Genomic DNA, 19,513 nt, shown 5'->3' with positions numbered 1-19,513 from the left:
CCAACACAGCCCTTGCTCATGAAAGGTAAAAAGGTTCTAATCCTATTTTGAAAGGAAAGCATGGCAGATTTGTTGTACACTGTCCTATTTAACATTTTCAGTGAGCATTTTGAATGAGTCAAAATACCCACTGCCTAATGCTGCTGAACAAGATAGCCTAAAGCTGCACTAAGACGTCTGATATATTCATGTCAGAATTCCAAACTTCAGTTTGTAAATATTTGGAAAATCTCCAGAGTTCTTATTAAAAGAAGTGCAAGTAGCTAAAAGCATATCAACCATAGCCACAGCCACCGAGCCAGTTTCGGATTTCTGATGGAAAACAACTTTCCAAATGTTTGCTGATTCCAAACCATATTAGTATTGTAGAAACATCTCCATATGCCTCATTATTTACAGAGAAGTGGGGAAGTTAAAAAAGATGAAGAATGTAAAGAAGTTGCAAGATAGGCCAGAAAAGATGAGGAACCAAGTCAAGGTGTCCTGTAGATCTTGAATCCCAATGTCTAGCTTAGGTTCTTCTTCTTGCTTCCTGGGAGCTTCACATTTCAGCTTACTAGGCAGGAGACAGCAGCCATGGGTACTTAGGGAGCATCTCCAACAAGTGAACGGGGATACGGGCAGGATCAGTTACTACCAACAAGTTGGACTGAGAGGCAAAAGCTCTGGAGATACGTGGGCAAAAATTAAAAGCTACAATGGTTGAGGGGGTTGTTGTTGGGTGTTGAGGGAGGAAGGGAGGGGTGAGTGGAGGGGAGGCTTCTTGACAGGTTGAACAGAGAGTGAATTTCTGCTCTTTCTGGTTTACAAGATGCATTGTAAAGGTCTCTCTCTCTCTCTGATAGCATGCAGTTCCCGCCTCCCTTTCATTGTCAGGTTTCCTGAACCTTGGGAAACCCAAGCAGCAACTAGAGAGTTAAATCAGGCTAACAACAGCACTGTGTGATGTAACTGAAATATGATATTGAATTGTAACATCTTTTTCTGACAGGAAGGTCAGGTGTCATGAAATGGGACCATTGTAGAGATGGCAGTAGGCACCTAAACAGCACGTTGGATACATGTTCCCAGCAAGTGTCATAGTTAATATGGAGGACATTAATATTTATAGCAGAAAAGGAGACAAAGTAGCCCATGCGCTAATTCTTTGATAGAGTAATACAATTCTCCTATTTGCCATTTTCCCTGTCTGTTGACAGTGTAGTTTCTACTATACCCAAATAGTTATCCACTTCTTTTTAAAAAGTTAGTTCCACCTATTTTTTGTGGGGTGTCATTTTAAATTTGAAACAAAAATATCTTCAGCCTCTTCCTTCAATCTTTTTGGTGAGGAAAACTTAGTGCCCTGACACATCAACCAGTGGGAATTTTTATTTGACCTTTCACCTTATCAAAATCTGTCATAACTTTGAATTTTAACTGAGTTATTTACTTCCCCTTTTTGCGCTGCATCTAAATTTGCAAATCTCCACTCATTTTGCACAACATCCACTTCCAAACATTTTCCAAATATTTATAGTTGCTAACTCCATTGTGTTTTCCAAAACCTCTTTCAAGAGGTATTGATTTTTCTACTTTTAATCCCATATTAAAATAAATTAATTTGTGTTCTGAAATCATTGATGCAATAATTGGTGCGTTGGGAAAGCACTCCAGTGGTCCTATAGCTATGCCAAGGTGCGAAAATCATACTGAAAACCTCAAAACATTTTCCAGGATTGAGTTTGTTAAAAATGTATATTAAAGCAAGTATCTGCAAGGTGAATTCTGTTGTGGCTTTGCAAATACGTCCATAGTAGCTGTAGCACAAACACCAAGTTAGGTGAAATGTATAAATTACAAACACTATTAGCAGTCTCACCACTCACAGCAATTTCAAAATTCTCCATACTCACAGGTACTGCATTGAGGGCAATTTATCAAATGCATCATTCTGTATTACTTCTAGTGGGTTGGATTTTAAATTCCTGTTAAATAGAGAGGAAAAAAAGAAAGGAATCATATCAGAAAAACTTCTAGGAACATTCTTAGTTCCATTGCTACTACGCTGATACAGTAAATTTTAAAAATACAAATTCTGAATACTGCATTCAGGACAATAGCTACTTTTTTGAATTTTGTCAACAACGTCATTCCTCATGAACAGTGTGCAACTTCCACAATATTTCTTTTTGCCTTATCCCACGTGATTAATTGTTGCATGCATGTAACAACACATTTGATTCAATGGTTGGGAAAGCTTTTTATTGGTGAAATCTACTAATTGATAATGCTGCAATTATTGCAGACTATTACCGAGTCTTCTAGTCAAACAGTGACATTCTACATTACAGTCACAACTTTTCTGCCCAACTACACTACCATTAACATGATACTTGCTGACAGCATAAAGGTGGCTTGGGAGTTTTTTCAAAATTAAATTTCAGTCACGGTCACATTACATTGAACGCACTTTATTTATGTGTGCACAAACATCATCATTTACCCTTGATAATAGCTTATTTTGGCACACCTACTGGTTGGCAATAGGGACATTTCTTTTATTATGGAGAAACAATGCAGTATTTTTAAATTGTCTCCTTTTTGAGTATTGGTCTGGTAGTATTGTACCTGCCTGTCTATGGGAAATGGTTGAATTGCAGACTCTAGATAAGTTAAAAGGAATGTTATAAACAAATTCAAAGCTCGTAAAGAGTCTTATCAGCCAATACAGTCAGACAGATACAAAAACGGGCAATACTGACACTGCCTTACCCCAACATGCCCAGGCCTCCAGAGTCTTTCCAATTCACAGCTCCATGCTGTCTAACCATTACCAATCTCAAGGTTCCATTCTCCTACTCCCCTCTCTTAATTCAACAGGAGAGCTACCAACTTTATGCACAACTACGCTAAACTGACAATTGCACACCTCCAAACAATTGAGAACCAGGTGCACTAGAATCTCATGCAATACCAACTCTCTCGATGATAAGACTTTATTGAAATTTTTTTCACATTAATGAGTATAGATGGCATGCAATTGTATTACAATTTGATGCCACCACAGGTCAGTGTCATTTTCGATACACCACAAGCACATGCTGACTTTATCACTACTCTGCCTAATTAAATCATACTTATGAAGTTTCCCGTTTTTGTAGGCTACTTAAATTTCCACCCAAAGTTATTATAAATACTCAGCAAATCTGGAAGCATCTGCAGAAAAATAAACCAATTTATTGTTTTAGTTCAATGGTCTCTATCTCCCTGAAAGGTTAATTAAGCTTCTCCGCCTGCTGAAAAGGGAGACCAATGGTGTTGTTGTTGTGTCATTGGACAAATAATCCAGACACCCAGGTTCAAGCACTGTGGATGTGGCTTCAAATCCCACAACAAAGGTGATGAAGTTTGAAGTAAATTAAACAAAACCAGGTAATTAAAGATATTCTCAGCCATGGTAGTCATGAAACTATCATTGTGTAAGTGCATGTCATTGACTAATGTCCTCCAGTGACAGAAAATGCTGATCTGCATCTGAATTGAGCTACACATGACTCCAAATCCAAAGATTCACAGTTAAGTGCCTTCTGAAATGGCATACCAAGGCACTCAATTAAACAGCAATTAGGCATGGGCAATAAATGGCAAATCCCATGAACAAATAAAGAAAATATAGAGACTGCTAAATGTACTGAATATTTTTAATGCTGGGGAAGTAGTTTAAGTTGTTGATATTATACTTACAATTGTCTAAAGAAACGTAATCCATGCCAGGATTTGAATGTTCCATCCAGCAGCGTTGATACCTTATTGTCAGAAAGATCGCTGTGCAAGAAACCACAATAAAATTACAATTTCAATTCCTTGAGTATTACAAAATTTTGCTTCATGTTGATTTCTTATCTTTGAGAATTTTTAGTATTCACTAAGGGGTAAATACAACACTTTTAAATGCATTCCCTCAAAAGTGAAGCACACTGTTCTATTACTTTGTAGTTTGCTTTGTATTATTTGATGAACGTTCCTTCTGTTGTCGGAAGCAGATCCTATTCATTAGACATCTGGGGGTCCCATGACACACCTGGAATTCCAGTTAACTACTCAGGACAAACAGTTTGGACAGTTCCTTTTACACCCAAACAAGATAGACCTAAACAAGGATCTGGAAAGACAAGGTGAAAATTATCAATGAGGGACCAGGATGAACGACAGCAGTCCCTCCTTCCATACCAGGCTAATCTTGCGGTTGGGTAGACTGCCTGCCGAATAATGCCAGCTGCACAGGGATGTCTCTTCAGCTCAACAACTGTATCTGAATGACGTCAAGACCTCAAAATGACTCCAGTCTCTTTGAGGTGACAGTGGGCAGGTTATTGGCACACTTAACTAGTGACCATCTTGGAAGTTAAAACTGAAGCTAGAGAGGCTACAAGGTGTTAAAATGGAAAACTCATCCCTTCAAATTAATAGTTGGCCATTCTGGTAAGGCAGAATAAATAAATTATATTCTGCATCTGCACTGTAGTATGCCTGACCTGGATACGCAATGTGTGACAATGCAGACAGAACTGATGTTCTCATTTCAATGAATGTAAAATAACACCCAAATACATTAATATACATTTTGTAAACATAAAGTTTGTCTGAATAATCGCCTATACATTTATGTCTCGAGTTGGTTGCTTTTGGGTATGCTGGGTCCAAAGCAGGCAGGAACAAAAGTTGGAACAAAGAGAAAGTTGCTGGACTCAGCAGGTCTGGCAGCATCTATGAAGGAGAAAACAGAGTTAACGCTTCGGGTCTGGTGACCCTTCCTCAGAAGACCTTCCTCATTCCTGACTGATAGCATCCACAGTTCTTTTGGTTTTTATTTAGGAGCAAAAGTTGATTACTACTCAATCAACTGCACTGCTGCACCAACAATTTTCCACCAAAAATTGCAATTTTCCCAGAATCACATAGGACTGCCATGTCAGTTCCTATAAACGAAGGGAAGGGGGTTACACAGCAGGAGGTCAGCATGGCACAATAGTTCAAGGCTTTCTGAACTTTCAGGGCAAGAAATGAGAAGGATGATGCCTTTCAGTTTCTCTGCCTTGACATAATATGAAAAGATTCTGGATACTTATGCCTCAGATAAAGCTCAGAAAAATGTAATGGCACTGCTCCCTTCAAGCTTTTCTGACCAATATTATACCATCTCCTCTCCTTTGGTATTCCAATCAGTAGCATACTCATTGCAGACACAGTAAAGGCTGTATGCACCCTTGTAAAGGGCTAGTTGTGAGGGAACAGATTCTCCTTATCTACTCTATCCAGCCAGCTCGTGGTTTTGAAACCTTTATGAAACCTCCTCTCAGACACCTTCTCTCGAAGGAGAACAGTCCCAGCTTCTTCAATCTATTTGTATAACTGAAGTTTTTCATTCCTATAACCATTCTTGAAAACTGCACTTGCATTCACATCTTTCCTTATAATGTGGTGTTCGCAAATCTACACAATATTCCAGTTAAGACCTAAAATATATCTTATCGGGTAATGAACTCTTTTATCCAAATGCTCCCCACAGACAACATGGTGTGAAGCTGGATGAACACAGCAGGCCAAATAGCATTAGAGGAGCAGGAAAGCTTAACGTCTCGGGTCGAGACCCTTCTTCAGCAAAAAAAAGAAGGGTCTCGACCTGAAACATCAAGCATTCCTGCTCCTCTGATGCTGCTTGGCCTGCTGTGTTCATCCAGCTTCACACCGTGTTATCTCAGATTTTTCAGCATCGGCAGTTCCTACTATCTCTCCCCACAGATAGTTGGCCCACCTCGTTTTCCAACAGCAGATCCAGCAACGTCTCCTTCCCAGTTGAATTGACAACATACTGATCAAGAAAATGCTCTTGAACACATTTCAGAAATTGTCTCTCCTTCCCTATTCATCTAGCATAATCCCAATCAATAAAAAGATCCACAGAGATCAGTTCTAGAGGGCAAAGTGGAGAGTAACTGATAGATGAGATGGCCCAAGGCATAGTTAGATAATGAATGAAACAAAGTGGTGTGAGAATGGTCAAAGATGGGTGAAACAGAACTCCTGGCAAGAGTAGCTGCAAGCAGCAGCAGCAAGGACCCTACTATGTTGTACATCTCTACGATTTTCCAGCAAACTTGCTGGTCAATTTATTACTATTTTGAAAATATCCCCAATGGCAAGAAACACTTGTTTTGCTTCCATGTCAATATATTCTTTAATCAGTATTGCTGTCCATCTCCCTTTTGTTCTTCTGTTCCTTTCCTGAATACATTATATCCTTGTACATCATGTATCCAGTTCTCATTACCTTAAAGTGATAGATCCCTTATCGCCACTACATTGTATTCCCATATTGCTATCTAAAATGGAACTACTGTCCCGTAATCTTTAAAGGTTTCACTTTATGCACTTTATTCTTCTTTTCTACTGTTGCATGCTGGTACCAATCACCTGCCAATTTAGTTTAAATTCTAGCAAACCAGTGAACTTTTTCTGGAAAACTAAGTGCCAGTTCTTATGAGGTGCAGTCTATTCTACAAGAATTGGTAGCTCTCGCCCAAAACTGGTATCAATGCTCAAAGAATTTGAAGCCCTCCCTCCTGTAGCATTTTTCAAGCGATACATTGAACCTTCCTACCTTTCTATTTCTACTCTGGCTAGCACATAGCACGGAGTAATCCAAAGATCTTCAAGGTCTTACTTGTTGCATTCCTCCCCAGCTGCTGAAATCTGACAACAGGATCTCAATCTCTGCCACTCTGTGTCTATCCTTGGTACCAAAATATACCACAACTTCTGGTTCACTCTATTCTCCTTGTAAAATATTATACACATTCTCTCTGATGTCTTTTATCCTGACTCCAGGAGACAATACAACATGCAGGGCTCAGCCCCTGTCAGTTTCCTGAGTCTGAATGTCATTTTACAACGACAAGTTCAGTTGGTGATTATTCTAGACCTCTAATTATGCTCTTCTCCACAAGTGAAAACATTCTGTCTGTGCAATTTTGCACAATTTTGAAGTTCACTATTTGGTCACACTGTCAGACTTCTCCCCCGACTCCCCCAAGAGATCCAATCTGTTCATCCTTTCTTGATAACGCACAAGATTCTTGGATATTTTCAAATAAAAACTCACAGAATTTCCAGGAAAGGTAAAGCCTGAAATGTATAGCCTGCAATTTTTGTGATGACATTTCCGGAAAGATTCCTATGTTGGAATAAAAACAAACAGATCAATAACATTCCATCTGAAACGTAAAAATGCCTAAAAAAGTCAATGTATAACAAATACAAAATCCTATGATAAAGCTCCTATTCATTACTCTTACATAAAACTACTAGAATACTAAAAGCATATAGTTATCAAACTTTTATCTAACTCAAGATACTTCCAAAAGTTCTAGATTGAAGAGTTACTTTGTCCTACTTGAACAGATCAATGAACCTAATAATATGACTGGCATCACACAAAGTGGAATTGCAAATATTGTTGTATGTTGTGCCTTGTGGAGCTACCTAAACCTGACAGAACAAATGATGGTTGCGTTTAAAAGTGTGTAGTACATTAGGTACTCAAGAAAAGTTTCCTCCCATGCCTCCTCTGTTTTATTTAAATATGACAGAGAGAATATTCACTGAAATTACCAACCAGCAACTGGAAAAGTAATAGAAAATGTGAAGCTGAACAGTGGGGCACTACCACAAATAGTTACATGAATGAATGGAATAATATTGGGTATTGAATAAAATTGGTAATAAAATAAATTATTCACCACTAACATCTTGGTATACTTCAGGCAAAGAAAAAAAGGTTTTGCATTTATATGATGCTTTTCAAAACCAACAGATGGCTCAAAATACTTCACAACTAATAAAGTTAGAAGAGTAACCACAGTTGTCATGAAGGAAACATGGCAGCCAATTTGTGCTCAACAACTTCCCAATAACAGAAAATGAAGATGACCAGATAATTTGTTTTTGTGTGATGTAGACTGGGGAATAAACAATAACCTAGACACCAGGGAAAACTCCACTCTGCTTCTTCAAAATAATGCCAAATGATCTCTTACGTTCACTCAAGCAGGCAGCGGGGATATCAATTTAACATTTCATGCAAAAGGCAATATGTCTGACAACGCGCTGCTCAATCAGTTGTGCACTAAAAGTATCCACCTTGGTATATGTGCCTGGAATCTTTTGATTCAGGACCAAGAGTGCGACCAATTGAACCACAGCTGAAAAACACTTCACTATTTCAAATTCAGTGGAAGTGACACAATTTTCCCTCAATAATTCAAACAGAAAGCAAGCCTGTAGTATGCAGGATATTTAACAGTGAGAAATAGGATCACATTCTGAGGCTGGACTGAAGTACAGGGCTAGATAGTACATGAATCCACCAGATATGTTTTAAGATTGTGGCCACGTAAAATACGTCAGGTGGTATACCGGCTATCTTCTCAATCACACCTGAGATTAACAATATAACATGCTGTCATTCCATGGCAAGCTACTTTATAAACTTACATGAACAAAGGTGGGAAATAAAAGCAGCAATCATTCAGGGGATACCCTCCATGCATCAGGGACATCCATCCTCAGATGCCGCTTCACCTCTTTGTCCATCCAATGTTCATGCCAAAACAAGCCATTCCAAAACCCTCTCCCTCTTGCATGGATTCTTGATTCCTTTCCAACCCTAAATGGGGTACAATGGCGAAGTGCTAATGTCACTAAACTAGAAATCTAGAATGCAGGATCATGTTCTTCGGACATAGAACATAGAACAGTACAGCATAGTACAGGCTCTTCAGCCCACGATGTTGTGCCGACCTATAATCCTACTAAGATCAATCTACCCTGCATACCCTACATTTTATTATCCTCCATGTGCCTATCCAAGGGTAGCTTAACAGTCTCTAAAGCATCTGATTCCACTACTACTGCCGGCAGTGCATTCCACGCACCCACCACTCTCTGTGTGAAGATAGGTTGGAATCCCACCGTGGCAGATGGTGAAATCTGAATTCAATTTTTTTTAAAAAAGTTTGCAATTAAAAGTTAGCCTAATGACAACTGTCAAATTTTGCAAAGAAAAACAACTTCGTTTTCTAATACTCTTTTCAGAAGAAAATCTAACATCCTTTCCTGGTCTTGCCTACATGTGACTCTGGACCAAAAGCAATTGGTTTGACTCTTAACTGTCCTCTGGAAAATTAGGGATGTTGTCCTGGTCAGCAACATCCACAGCCCATGAACAAATGAAGAAACTCAGAGTTACATTCTTGGGGCAGTCATGATCCTTTTTAGGCCCTGAAGGCTACTGAGCTCTCGTACTGCCGAGAGTGATGGAGTTGCCAGGCAATCAGATAGGATGGCAGCTCTGAGGATAGATTCCCTCCTGTGTGAGGGACAAAAATCCCACAATTTGGTAATGTAGCCAGCCTGCAGCAATGTTACAGTTTCGAGACAGGCTTCTTCCTAGTCAATTAGCCCTACGCTGATTTTCCTTTTGGAAGAAGGGGCAAGCCATTTCACCCTGCTAATTTCCTGCCCTACAGTTGAGGAAAGTATCATCTAATTACTGACGTAAGAACTCTTGAAGCAACCACTGAGTAGTTAACAGAAAATGCTTACCTGTTTTAGACATTTATTGATTAGTTTTATATTTCATCTCTTCAACTTGAATATTATTTACAGTTACGAAAATGGGAAGTTTTAAATAAGTAATTTAAAGTCACTTGTTTAAAAATGATCAGCTATACTTACAATTTCTTTACTAAGATGAGCCCTTCAAATGAATCCTTCTGTAGTGTGTCAAGTTGATTTCCATGTAGATCTCTAAAACAGTTGATTCAATAATTAAAGTATCAATTTATATAATGAAAAAACTCATTGATCAATTCCTGAGTTGGATAATTTAAACAAATAATGCAGGATGATAATTCTTGTGGTTGCTATGCGCAGGATTGCATTTTTAGCAAATTCATCGCTATCATTATTCTAAAAACACCAGAGAAGATCTGCAAGAAATAACTTATGGCATGGTGTCAGATTGTGACAAATTTATCAAATGATATTCAATTACAATGGTGTGTTTTCTCAGATGGCCAGGTTGGCTAGTGGAGTTAGTGTTGGCATCACAACTATTCATGTTATACATTTGATTCGGATGAAGGAATTGATTTGTTGCTAAGTTTGTAGATGACACAAAAATAGGTGAAGGGACAGCTCATGTTGAAGAAGTAGGGAGGCTGCAGAAAGATGTGGACAGACTAGTAGTCTGGGCAAGGAAGTGGCAGATGGAATACAGTATGGTAAAGTGTATGGTTATGTGCTTTGGTGGGAATAGAGGCATAGAATATTTTCTCAATGGGGAAAGGCTCTGAAATCTGAAACACAAAGGGACTTGACAGTCCTAGTTCAAGATTCTCTCAAGGTTCACACTTAGATTCAACTGGCAACTAAAAAGACAAAAGCAATGTCAGAATTCACTTCAAGAAGGCTAGGTTACAATAGTAGGGATGTAAGGCTGAGGTTGTATCAGGCTCTGGTCAGACCATGTTTGGAATATTAATAGCAAAATTGGATGTGCTGGCATTTGTCTGACATGATTTCCCTTCATGAAGCCATGGTGACTTGGCTTGATCATATTATGCAACGTTATATTATGCTATAATATTGTCATATTATAATAGACTCGTGCATTTTCCCAGATACAGACACTAAACTAATTGGCCAATTGTTATCTATTTTTGTTGCTTTCCTTTTTAAATGAAGGATTACACTGGCAGTTCTCTGATCCTCTGGGGCTTTTCCAGAATCTAACAACTCTTCGAAGATTACAATCAGTGGATCCACTGTCTCTGTAGCTACTTGTTTTAATATCCTAAGATCCACCCCATCTGGTCCAGTGGAATTACCGATCTTTACCCCTATTAGGTTCCCAAATGTGTTTTCCTCTAGTGATAGTTATTATATTTATTTCCTCTCTTCCTTCATGCTTTGTTTACTTATTATTTTATTACCTTTTGAATGCTATTAGTATTTCCTGCTGTGAAAACTAATGGAAAGCAGTTGTTCCACTCTTTTGCCATTCTCTGGTTCCTCTTTATTTCCTGAAACACTTTCTCCAAAGAAGGTATATTATTTTAGGCCTCTTTCATTCATTTTATAAATTTAAAGAAGCTGTTGCTGTCCATCTTAGAAACAGCATGCGAGTATACCCTCAAAGTTTACCTTCTCCCTCTTTATTATTCTTTTGGTCATGTTTTATTAGCTTTTAAAGCTTTCTCAATCCTCTGACTTGATCTTTATTAGATGAGATGTTTTTCTTTCACTTTGATGCTTTCCTAAACTCCAGCTAGCTCTGTCTCCATTCCTCTGTAATTATTTAATTGCTCCTTATTTAAATTTAGCACCTAAGGGTCACCCTCTCAAACTGAATGCTAAATTCTACCACTGGTAGAAGATATGGTCACTGTTTTCTAGGGGATCTTTTACTCTAAATCATTTATTAAACCTGCCTCGTAACATATCATCAGACCTAAAGTTACATAATCCCTGGTTTGAGCCACAGTTTATTGTTTTGGGAAAGTGTCCCAAATTCACTCTTCTTCATGGTCCCCTCTGGCAATCTGACTTTTCCAATCTACATGCAGATTAAAGTCACCTATGATTATTGAACTGAATTTTTAAAGATGCTTTCATTAAAAAAAGCCTTTATTGAAAAAAAAAGCCTGCATTATCTCCTGATTTATTCTTTGTCCCACCACATACGGTAGGGGGCCTACAGACTATTTCCACCAATGTCTTCTTTCTATTTTTATTTATCACCTCCAACCATATGGGTTCCACATCTTCCGTTCAAAGACTTCTTACTATTTTACTCCATCCCATACAAAACAATGATGTCCATCATGGTTTCTTTATTGTCCATTCTTTCAAAAAGTTGCATACCCACAGCTTTGATATCTTTGTAGCCATATCTCTGTAATTGTTATAAGATCATACCCATTCACCTGTATTTGTTAATTGATTTATTTTGGCCCAAATTCTACATAAATTCTATTAAACAGCCATTAACTTTTACTATTTTTCCCGTTTTAACCCAGCTACTATCCTATGTTTGTACAGTTTTTCCCTTCCGGTTCAACACTGGGTATTGTCATCCAAATATGTGCCCTGTAATGCTGCCAGATGTTTGCTTTGTTTTTTACCCTTGGACAAAACTACCCCCCTCTATTTAGTTTAAAGCCCCTCTACAGCAATAGCTACTCAATTTGCCAAGGCATTTGTCCCAGTACAGTTCAGGTAAAGCCCGTCCCACCTGAACAGCTCTCTTTTACCCCAATACTGGTGCCAGTGCCTCACAAACTGAAATTCATTCCATTCACACTGATCTCTGACCCAGGCGTTTAACTCCTTGACTTGGTGTTTCCTATGCTGATTTGCCTCATGGTTCAGGTACTACCTTGGAGGTTCTGCTTTTTAACTTAGCAGTTACCTGTTCAAAATCTTTCAGCAGAAACTTCTTTCTAGTGCTAACAATGTTATCTGTACCAAAAGTATGATGACAACTGGATCCTTAACTCTCAATCCATGTTCTTCTTCAGCCCTGAAGAAATGTCTTTAACCCTGACACCAGGCATTCCCAATTACAGTTGCACCGAACCCACCTAATTATACTGCACCCTACCTCTACTACATTCATAACATCGCGCCCCCACCACACCGTTAAGGGATAAGTGAACACAATAAAATAGAATTTTACATCAGGATTGAAAGTGAGGTAGTTCATTCTGCAGCAAGGGCTTTAACTTGGAATAACAGAAATTATGAACAAGAGAGAGGCACAAATTGACCGAGATGCCCTAGATAAATACATTTAAAGGCATAACTGCATTTATGTAAGGAATAGTCTTTAAAGGTCTATTATATGACCGACAGCAACAAGCCATGGCTTCAAAGTGCAAAAACCCAAAAAAGGTTAATCAGCCATGCCTAAAGGAAGTTCAGGATTGCAACAAGTTTTAAAAGAAGACCCTATAAAGTTGTCAGAGCAACTCTGAGGGTAAGAGTTTGTTGTACCAACAAAATACAACAAAGGAGAACTAAAATAAAAACGATAAGGAACAAAATAATAGAATATGAATACAATCTGGCAAGAAACATAAAACAAGCTGTAAAAGCTTCTAGTTACTAAAAATGAAATATTTAGCTGAAATGAATATGGATCTACTAAAGGCAGAGTCAGAAGAAGTTATAATGAGGAACAGAGAAATGACACAAAAGCGAAATAGTTACTTTGTGTCAGTTCATTAATCACAGATGACTTTAATCTGCATGTAAATTGAGAAAGTCAGATTGCCACAGAGGAAGATACAAGAATCACCCAGAAGTAGAGAGCTAAGTGGTTAGAAGGAATGAGCAGTTGAAAGAAATTTGCATTAGTCAGAAGATTGCACCGGAGAAATTAATGGGGTTGAAGGTTGATATATCCACAAGACCTGATAGTTTTCATTCCAGATCGTTGAAGGTGCTAGACATAGAGATAGTTGATGCTTTGGTGATTATCTTCCAAAACTAAACAGCTTCTGCGTTGATTCATGTAGATTGGACAGTGATAAATGTCACCCACAATTTTAAGAAGGGAGTGAGAGAGAACAGGGAGCTACAGACTGTTATCCTTACATCAGTAGGGAGAAAGTCATAGATCATAGAATTCCTACAGTGTGGAAACAGGCCCTTTGGCCCAACAAGTCCACACCAACCCTCCCACCCAGACCCATTCCCCTATAACGCACCTAATTTACACACCCCTGAACACTACCGGCAATTTATTATGACCAATCCGCCTAGCCTGCACTTCTTTGGACTGTGGGAGGAAACCAGAGCACCCAGAAGAAACCCACGCAGAAATGGGGAGAATGTGCAAACTCCACACAGCCAGTCGCCCGAGGGTGGAATCGAACCTGGGTTCCTGGTGCTATGAGGCAGCAGTGCTAACCACTGTGCCTCTCCTAGAATCTATTATAATCTATTTATCTAATAGAATCTATTATAATAGCTTCCATTGGATAAATAGATTCCCAAATTGAGCATAGTTACATGGATTTATGAATGGGAAATTGTTTAAGAAACTCACTGGAGTTTGTGGGGAAGTTACTCAAAAGTTGACAGCCAATGAATGAAATATACTTAGATTTTCCGAAGGCATTTGACGAAGTGCTCTACAGGAGGCCGGTTAGAAAGATTAAAGTACGTGAGGAGGAATTACAGGGAATATATTGGCAGGATTAATGACTTGCTAACAGAGAGAAAACACAGTAGGAATAAATGGGTCATTTTCATGTTGGTGCAGCGGGATTAGTGGGGTACAGTAAGGAGCAGTACTTCAGCCCCAGCTGTTCAGAATGTACAGCACTGCTTTGGAAGTTGTGACAAAATACAATATCTCCTAATTCTGCAGATGACACATAGCTGAGTGGGAAGGTATGTTGTGAAGAAGGTGTAAAGTGGCTTCAGAAGGTTTTGATAGGCATATGCATAAGGACATGGCAGATGGAATATGTACAATGGAAATATGTGAGAAAATATCCATTTTGGTAGGACAAACAAGTGTGCAGAGTACTTCATACATGGTAAGAGTTGGAAAATGTAGATGTACAAAGAACCCTAGGTGTCCTTGTCAATAAGTCACTGACGGCTAACTTGCAGATTCAGCCAGCTAGCAGGAAGGCTAACATTAGCTCTTATTGCAAGCCAAAGTAAGTATACGAGTTGTGAGCTCTTGCTTCAATTGGGTTAAGAGCTTGGTTAGACCATACCTTGAGTACTGTTCTGGTCTCTTTATCTTGGGAAAGATATTATTGCAGTAGAGGGAATACAGCAAATGTTCACCAGACTTGTTCTTGGGATGATGAGATTGACTAATGAAGAGAGATTGAGCAAACTAGGCTTGCATTCTTCAGAGTTTCGAAGAATGAGAGATGATTTCAATGTAATCTACAAAATAATGAAAGAGATAGACAAGGTGGATGCAGCTTAGATGTTTCCCAGCTGAAGTCTAAAACCAAGGGGCACAATTTTAAAACGGAATGCTACGTTAGTAAGATGAGGAGAAACTGTTTTACTCAAAAGGTTGTGAACCTTTGGAATTTTTGACCACAAAGGGCAATGGAGGCTCAGTCTTTGGCTATGTTTAAAGTAGAAATTGACACATTTCTGATTACCAGTGGCATACACACTTTTGGGGATGAGAAGAGTAAAAGGCATTGAAGTGCTCCACAGGTTTGCAGGCTGAATGGCCTACTCTTGTTCCTATGTTCCTAATGGTCCTATACCTCAGTATTATTTTCTTTTAATTCATCGCCGATTTTCTCCCGAAGACAGTGAAAATTTGCTGGTCCAAATGGATATTCCCTGGAACATCACTCAAGCACCCATTAATCATGAAAACTTGATAAGTTGACTGATGCCACATTATTTTACCGGAGGTTCATCATATATATGTGTTCCCATTTTAATCTACTGTCCATACTTGTACTATCAGTACAATTTCTCCAAACTAACAAAGTACCCATATTCACAATGAATCCTTTGTGGTTTGTGTTTACTTAAAAAAAGAGTAGTTGTCGTACTATGTTTTCACCATTTCCAGTTTTGCGTTCACCAGAACTCAGCCAATATACAAACTGCAGAAACTAGAAAGGCGGCCAGTGAAATTTTTCAAAATATTCATAGCTTTTGTAAGCAATAGCATAGCATATTAAAATCAGCATGCTTGTCATCCTCCTGTTATAAATGACTAATTACAAATACATAAAATCTATTCAGCTAGGTAAACCTGTCCAACCAGAAGTTACTTCCCCAGCTCTAGAAGACGTGTTGGAGAGATACTTCTCCAAACATCACTTCACGGCTTTCCAAAATACCCTAGATTTTGCAATTTGACTATATGCACAGTGTTATCAAAACAATTCCATCATTCCAAGAACATTTACAGGAATAAGGACAGAATCTATGACTTTACAATGAAAATAAATTATGAGTACACACCCTGGCTGAATCATAAACCACCTTTAAACCCGTTCACTTCAAAAGCTTATTCATCTTCAATTTTTGTATACCATTCCAGTAGTTTTCTCAAAGTGGAGTACGCAAACCACTACAGAGCTTCTGGGCCCTACCAGGAATCTGGAATACAGGGCAGTCAGACAGCTAGACAATAGGTAGCAAGGTGGCAAGGCAGCTCTTCATGGCACCTGACATGCCTAGGGCCCTGCTCATCTGGGTACTTATCCTCTCTTGCCCATTCTCAGTCTATCCTTGACCACCAGCAGTGATGGAAGAGGTCATCAACAGTGTTAACTATTGGCATTCACAAAGAAGAAACCTGTCCACTGACAGTAAGTTTGGATTCCACGAGGCCCTCTCAGCTCCAGACTTTATTACAGCCTTGATTAAAACATTAACAAAAGAGCCGAACACTAAGGGGAGGTAAGAGTGACTGTCCTTGACATCAAGGGTAGTATTTGACTGAGTCTGGCATCCAGGTCCAAATCTGGAGGCAATGGGAATCAGAGGAAAACTCCCTGCTGCTTGAATTCATACCTAGCACAAGCTGTGATTGCTGAAGGTCAATCATTTCTACCTCAGGAAGACTGCTAGGATATGACTCTGCAGGAGTTCCAAAGGATAGTGTCCTAGGCCCAGCCATCTTCAATATTGTTTATTAAAGGCCTTTCCTTCATCATATTGTCAGAGGCAAGGATGCTCATTGACAAATGCATAATATTCAGCACCATTCACAACTTTTAAGATACCAAAGTATTACATGTCCATATGCACTAAGACTTGGTCAACATCCAGGCCTGGGCTGACCAGTGACAAGTAACAGTCATGTAGGGGTGGCATGGTGGCTCAGTCGTTAGCACTGCTGCCTCACAGCGCCAGAAACCTGGATTCTATTCCACCGTCGGGCAACTGTCTGTGTGGAGTTTGCACATTCTCCCCGTGTCTGCGTGGGTTTCCTCCAGGTGTTCCAGTTTCCTCCCACAGTCCAAAGATGTGCAGGCTAGATGAACTGGCTATGCTAAATTGCCTATAGTGTTCAGGGATGTGTGATCAGGTGGGTTATACAGGGATGCCTGCCTTCACAAACACAAATCCCTAGTTTCTCTCAAAGCTCTATTCTACTGCTCATTCCAGCTCAGTCAGGCTCTGTCCATTTGTCTCTTTCAGTACTCAACCGTGGCTTGCATTATTCTCAGCTCCGCCCTTGTCCATAGGACCAAGTCATACAGTCTCCAGCCTGCCAATTTGAAGGTGGGCCTTGTAGATCTGAGTACTGTCTACCTACTTGCAAACTATTTCCCATTTCCCATTTACCAAGGTGACGGGGAGATGCCAAGCAGCCAGCTTGCCTTTGGATGTACTGAGGCCCTTAAGCATCAACTTAATAGCCACTTAGGGATCTTATCCTGTCCCTCTGCTGTATTACCTGGCAGGGGGAAATTCCATGCCAAATGAATAGGCTGGCAGCTTTTAATGCATGGCTGATGCTAGATAAAGGGTGTGGGAACATCCCACTTTGGGTCCCCTGTTCAGAGGCACACCTCCAGAACAGCATATCGATTCTAACTGCCCCTAACCTTCCTAGTCACTTAAATCCAGCTCCATCACCTTGCTGGTGCCTTCAAGCCAGGCTCCTTTGATAACCCATAGTTAGCCAAGTTCAGCATCTATGATGTCTTCTTCTTTGAGACTACCTGTAGTTCCAGCACTGTCCGCCACTCAAACCTGGCACTTCTAACACTGAAGAGTTACCAGATACTGGGATTAACTGGAGCTCTAGGGCAGAATTTTCTCCTGATATCGGGCTTTAACATTAGGCAATCAATACGCCATGAAGCATTAAAACGCTAAAGGGAGTCCAGGAATCCTGGGGATACGTGCTTCAATGACACTTCAGTGGCAGGGCAGGAAATCCCAAAAATGTCCATAATTACTTACATACATGATACTGGAACTGTCAGATGGTATTTTTATCAAAATATTAATTTGGACCTAATAAATGCTGGCTGGAATTTCGATAATCGAAACACAGCGGCTGTGTTCCTGAGAAAATAATATGTCTAGGTACTGATCAACTGTTTGACATACAGCTCCACCATCCATAAGGGACAAGTCAGGATTGCTCCCCACTGACATATGGATAATGATGGGATAGTGTAGAGGGAGGGGCTTAGATTAGTTCACAGGTCGGTGCAACTTCGAGGGCCGAAGGGCCTGTTCTGTGCTGTATTGTTCTATGTTCTACTTATAGAAATTCCTTCATCAGCTGCATTATCTGAAGTTAAGCATTGAAGCATCAAAGCGTGAAATGCAAGCTTATGAGATGCCATTGAACTAACTGGCAATAAAGGGGAAACATTTTTGATCACACATCTTGACTTCTAAACTCTTTCACCAATTTGCAAATTTAAATGTTTTATACGCTGATATAAACACGACACAATACTGTCCAAAAAAGGAAGATTTTTTAAATAAAAATTACTTACAAGGTTTCTGTCCATCTGTAGGGTAACCAATTAGTTTCTTGTACTGAAGTGATGTCATTTTCACCTAATTCCCTTTGGGAAAAAAAATTAAACAGTTACTGACATGTTCATCAGAATCATAGCTGGACATAGATTTAAATTGCTCCTTATTCCAGAAGTTACACTTGCTCTAAGATTTGCGCAGCAGTCGATACACTTATCGATAATTTGTCTAGCATTATCTCTAATTTAGTTTAGCCTCACAAAAGAAAATCAATGCTTTGCATTGTAAAGATGAATCAACACTAGCACAATTAACATTATGCACAAATGGAATAATGCTTTTATCTTTGAGTGTGGTTTTCAAATACTATTATATGTTGAAATTGTCCAAAACAAAAGAGATATTTGTGACCATCAAATTTTAGAATCAGGGATTTTTTTTAATTGAAATATTTCTGCAGGTAACAAAATACCACTAGTGTTCAAAGCTAAAGGATATTATAGTGGAAATTTTTTTAGCACAACATAAATCCTTAAAATTCTTGCTTTTCAGCAGTTTTTATTAAATGAAGGGGCGTGAAATAAAGACAAACAGTTTTCATTGTACATTTTTGCTAGAGCTTTACATACCAAAAGCTAGTGAATGTAGACACATATCACTACTGTAGTTTTGACATTCTTTAACATTCTATATCTGTATTCTTGAGAATGGCCTGGACTTATACTTTCACTTCAGTTTTTCCTCCGTGAAAGGTGGTTGTTCTTATCCTTCTTTAAAATAAGTAGTAGATAATAAAGTGTGAAGCTGGATGAGCACAGCAGGCCAAGCAGCATCTCAGGAGCACAAAAGCTGACATTTCGGGCCTAGACCCTTCATCAGATGGTCGATCTAGGCCCGAAACGTCAGCTTTTGTGCTCTTGAGATGCTGTGTTCATCCAGCTTCACAGTTTGTTATCTT

The 19,513-nt window shown here is 39.2% G+C and overlaps 1 long non-coding RNA gene across 1 annotated transcript; it reads right to left on the bottom strand.

Moving 5' to 3' along the window:
* Nucleotides 1-1,901: 1,901 nt before the first annotated feature.
* LOC125466185 (uncharacterized) lies at nucleotides 1,902-18,645 on the bottom strand. The gene is made up of 5 exons (XR_007250397.2): nucleotides 18,573-18,645; nucleotides 9,778-9,849; nucleotides 7,145-7,216; nucleotides 3,727-3,807; nucleotides 1,902-1,967 (listed from the first exon to the last, which is right to left on the bottom strand). It is a non-coding gene; the product is annotated as an uncharacterized LOC125466185 (long non-coding RNA).
* Between the last annotated feature and the right edge of the window lie 868 nt (nucleotides 18,646-19,513).

This window comes from Stegostoma tigrinum, chromosome 31 (assembly GCF_030684315.1).
Source record: "Stegostoma tigrinum isolate sSteTig4 chromosome 31, sSteTig4.hap1, whole genome shotgun sequence".
NCBI lineage: Eukaryota > Metazoa > Chordata > Chondrichthyes > Orectolobiformes > Stegostomatidae > Stegostoma > Stegostoma tigrinum.
This window is presented reverse-complemented; position numbering and strand designations above follow the sequence as displayed.